Raw genomic sequence first — 5,429 nt, 5'->3', positions numbered from 1 at the left:
AGCCAAGTTATCAGCCGTGGGCTGTTTGAAGTCCTCAATGTAAGTGTATTTCTTCTTTTTTCGTTAATCGAGCAACACTTTCTTTAATTTCCCCTGATTAGTTTACTTTTCTTTTTCTATTCGCAGGGTATCCTGACCATAGGGCATAGCTGGTGTCGAGTTGAGGAGACCGAGGCCAGATTTGCCAAGGAGATCAAGGCGGCCGAGGCCAGACATGCCAAGGAGATTAAGGCGGTCGAGGCCAGACATGCCAAGGAGATTAAGGCATCCGAGGCTAGAATTTCCAGCCTGAGCGAGGATTTAAGGAAGTGCCAAGAGTCGGTGGCCAAAGTTTCTTCCATCAAGGAGAAGTATAAGGAGGCTTCGGAGATTAACTTCAAAGAAGCCACCAAAGTTCAAGATGACCTGGTGATCAGTCGGAAGGAAACCGCTGAGCTGGAGGGATGAGTTAAACTGCTCGAGGAAACCAACTCTTGTAATCTGGAGAAGTTCAAAGGAGCAACTTTCAATTGTTTCTACTTGTTCTGGAAAAATAATCCAGAGGCGAACTTTGACTATCTTCCCGAGCAGGTAAAGCAGGCTGAACTGGCAAAGTGTGCCGCTCATCTGGCGAAGGAACAGAAAGCTCAGGAATCCCTTGAAATCTCCTTGACGACTGACATCAAAGCTGTTGAAGAGAATGCGGGGACCACCGCCGACCAGCAATCCCATCCAGATCCTCTTGCTTCTTAGTGATTTAAATACTCTTATATATATATTTAATTGGAACATGTGAACTACGGTTCGTAATGTTGAGAAATTTTTGCTGCTCCAAGCAGCCTTTCTTTTAATTTATTAATTTACATCCGAGCAGTAACTGCTCGCGGTGTAAAATATTTCATTTTGATATTATAATATTTTATACTATTATAACATCCTTTTGTATGACCAAACTCAGCATAGCACTTTGTTTTGACTTAACAAAATTTAAACTAATTTTTTTTTAAAAATACTCTAAGTATCGTAGTATGCTTTCCCTTATTTTGCTCGTGTGTTTACATATGCCTGTTGATATGTTTTGCTTGCTTAATATCTTATATGCCCCCCAAGTGATTGAGGAGCTTAGGGTTCTCGGTCACTTGCCATGACCAAGTCCTGTTCGAACATTACTACTCGCATATTCATAATCAAAAACAGTAATATAGCAAAACAACATACGTAATGAGCAAATACTTATAATAAATACAATAATTTGGCCAGAATAACTGGCTGTGCACAGTTCCTTTTATTTCTCGTAATAAATGGACAAAATCGTGTCTATACGAGTGATCAAAAATTGATCTTACACTTGTAAGTGACCAGTCATATAATTGACTGGCCCTTGTTCATAAACTTGTAAAAAGTGAAATTAATACAAGCCAATTCTTTAAAAGGAACTGTTTATTGATAATACTTGCGCAGGTGTTCTCCATTCCAATAGCGAGGAATGAGGTATCCATTTAAGCAAGCAAGTTTATATGTGCCTGGTTGAAGAATTTCTGCAATCTGATATGGACCTTCCCAGTTTGGTCCGAGCACTTCGGCAGCTTGGTCGCGAGTGTTGAGAAAAACTCTTCTAAGTACCAAATCTCCCACGTTAAACTTTCTTTCACGTACTTTAGAGTTAAAATATCGAGCAAACTTTTGCTGGTAAGCTGCTACTCGAAGTTGAGCTTGCTCACGTCTTTCATCGACCAAGTCCAAGGACTCCATCAATAATTGATCATCAGTGCTTTGATCGTATGTCAACCTTCTATGTGATGGCGGGTTGAGCTCAACAGGCAACATGGCTTCATACCCATAGGCCAAGGAAAATGGAGTATGGCATGTTGTTGTTCGATGGGATGTTCTATACGACCAAAGTACTTCTGGTAATTGCTCTGGCCATGCACCTTTTGCTTCTTCAAGCCTTTTCTACAGTGCTTCTTCAAGCCTTTTCTACAGTGTGTCCTTCAGAGTATTATTGACAGCCTCAACTTGTCCATTTTCTTGTGGATGAGCTACAGATGAAAAGCTTTTTATAATCCCATGCATCTCGCAGAAATCAGTGAAAAGGTCACTGTCAAATTGTGTACCATTATCTGAGACAATTTTCCTTGGCAACCCATACCGACACACGATGTTTTTGATGAAAAAGTCCAATACTTTCTTGGTCATTATCATTGCTAATGGCTCAAGCTTCGGCCCACTTTGTAAAGTAGTCAACAACAACTACTGCATACCTGGCATTCCCTTTTCCCGTAGGTAAAGATCCGATCAAATCAATCCCCCAAACTGCGAATGGCCACATGCTTTGCATCTGTTTGAGCTCATTTGGGGCTACTCGCAGTATCTTGGAGAATCTTTGATACTTGTCACACTTTCGAATTAAATCCATTGAGTCCTCATTCATGGTAGGCCAGAAATATCCTTGCCTTAAGATCTTCTTCGACAAACTCTGCCCCCCAACATGATCTCCACAGAAGCCTTCGTGGACCTCTTGCATTAGTTCCTTGGCTTTGTCCTTAGAAACACATCTCAACAAAGGCATCGAGTTTCCTCTTCTATACAAAATTCTGTCAACCAGAATAAATCGAATCGACTGTCTCCAAAGCATCCTCACCTTGTTTCTATCTACTGGTAGCAATCTCTGCTTGAGATATTTGACGATGGGAGTCATCCACGTGTTTGTCACTTGAATCACCAGTGAAGACTCTTCTGCTTGAATGCTTGGTGCCGACAAGTGTTCGACTGGCACTATGTTCAAGGTGTCAGCATCTTTAGCGCTTGCTAATTGGCCAAGGTATCAGCATTCGAATTCTGATCGCGAGGCACTTGTTGGAGACTATACTTTCCAAATTGTGCCAATAAGTCATTTGCTTTGTTCAAATAAGCAACCATCTTGAGACCCCTTGATGAACCCAAAACGGGTATGTTTTAAAAATTTATACTCGCAAGCGCACGAATCGTATATGGAATATAGTGTTCGTGTAAGCACGAGATCGAACCCAAAGGAGTTGTCTAAAATTGAAAAAAGAAAACTATTTTAAACAAAAATTAATAAATTCTAACCTAGTTCCAAAGATTGATGAGATTTTTGTATAATAAAAATAAAATAAAAGACAATATGTATTACTAAATTAATAATTGTAAACAAGATGGTAAAATAAGATTATTAAGGATTAGAATCCACAAAATATAAATTCAACAATATTTATAAGTACATTGATTCCCAAGTTTTAGTGATAGTTAAAATAATTCAAACTATCATTTTCTAAATAGATTTATAATTTTAAGCACAAATTACTTCTAAAAATATAGGATTTTTCTTCACTTTTCAAAATTATAATTTCAAAGCATTTAGTGTAAATCAATCTAATGAAATAACAAATAAATCAATGAACATTATTTATAAGGCAAAACATAATATTTTTGTTCTAAGCATGGATGTGTACAATTTAATGACACATCTTACACAAAGAATATTATGTTTTTGTACTAATGAGAAACAAAGTGTAAATATGTGCTAACAATCCAAAATACATGATATTTAAGATGAAAGAAGACATTTGAAGAAGAAAATTCCATAAACTTTGTTGCACAAAATGGGAAATCAACATACAAAATAAATACTATCTAGTTACAATTTGTTTCATCATCACCTTAATAATCTTAAAAAGATTTGAAACACATAACTAGAATAGCAAATACAAACTAAAAATTACAAACATAAATAGGAAAATTTGGAGGAGAAACCCCCAAATTTTTCCTCTAAAAATACATAGAAAATAACCAAAAAGAAGAAGAAGAAGAAGAAGAGAATTGAGAGGTTTTGAATGTGTAGAAATTATGGTATAGTAACCTCCCCTCTAAAAAATGGACACCCTAAATGGTCTTCAAAACTCCCTATTTATAACCAAAATGAGTAAATTAAAATAATCAATTTAAATTAATTAAATTGATTAAATTAATAAATTAATAATAATATAGAAAATATGGGTAAATTATAGGGTGTAATTATGATGTTTTGGGGTAAAATGTGTAGAAAAAGGGGTAAAAATTGGTATTTTGAGACAAAGGGACAATTTGGTTTGCTGGGCTCAAAAATGGGAAAAAAAGGTTGCTTTGTGGCAGGGAAGCAGGCTGTGTTGGCAGCTGGGTTGCTTTGGATCGAATGGTGGCTGGCCCAGGCGTGGTCTTGAGGTGGTTCACGTGGGAAGCTGATGGGAGAAATGTGATGGCAATGGGGCTGCTTTGTTGATGAAGAAGGCTACTGCTAGAAACTTGGACAGGTGGCTGGAGGATGGAGCAGCATGCATCTGGCGATGTGACAGGCGTGGAAGCATTGGCTGAGTGTGCTGAAGGCTGAGGAAGGGACAGCTTGCTGGGCTGGGCTGGCCCAGGCCCAAGAGGTGGGAAGGCAGGAGCTTCGGGCTGGGCCTTCGCTGGGCTGAGTCTGGGCGTGGGCCTGGCTTGGGCTGGCTGAACATATTTCAAAAATGCCATTTTCCATCTCTTTTTCAGCTAAAAAATGTCACTCTTTATCTTCATTTTTATTGCTTTTCAAGAGCAAATAAATTACAACAAATTCCCTATAAAACAAACATAAATTAAATTAAAACTAAATATTTTCAATAATAAAATATACAACAAAAGTTCCATGAAAATATTAATTAAAACTTAATTTACTTAAACATTTAAGCTCAAAATTGCATCTTTTTACTCCTAACTTAACAACATTAATTTTAAATAATTAAACTATAACATTTTACAATAATATAATTATAAAAACACACAAAAATATATAAAATCAAAATAAGACTAATAAATTCAAAATTACTTAAAAACTTAATAAATCAATTAAAAACTCAAGAATTAAGCAACAATTAGCACATAAAAAATGGTAAATAACTCTATTTTCAAACCGAAGGGCATTACTTTGTAACAGTCAAGTCCTGTATCTATTCGAAAGCTAGTGTGATCCTCATCAGGTGGATGCATATTGATTTGATTATACCCGGAATATGCGTCCATGAATGATAAAATTTCATGCCCTGATGTAGCAACGACCAGCTGGTCAATCCTTGGAAGTGGGAAACAATCATTCGGGCAAGTTTTATTAAGGTCTGTGAAATCCACGCACGTCCTCCACTTGTCATTCGGCTTGGGAACCAGTACGGGATTAGAGACCCAAGATGGATAAAATGCTACCCTAATGAATCCATTTTCCTTCAGCTTATCGACTTCATCTTTTAGGGCCTTCGATCTGTCTTTGTCGAGAAGCCTTATTTTTTGTTGTACATGTGAAAAGTTTTTGTCTATATTTAAGACATGGATGATCACCACTGGATCTATCCCAACCATATCTTTATGCGGCCAGGCAAACACCTCATGGTTCTCCTTTAAAAATTCCACCATATTGTTTTTTGTTG

Source organism: Humulus lupulus, chromosome 3 (assembly GCF_963169125.1).
Source record: "Humulus lupulus chromosome 3, drHumLupu1.1, whole genome shotgun sequence".
NCBI lineage: Eukaryota > Viridiplantae > Streptophyta > Magnoliopsida > Rosales > Cannabaceae > Humulus > Humulus lupulus.
This window is presented reverse-complemented; position numbering follows the sequence as displayed.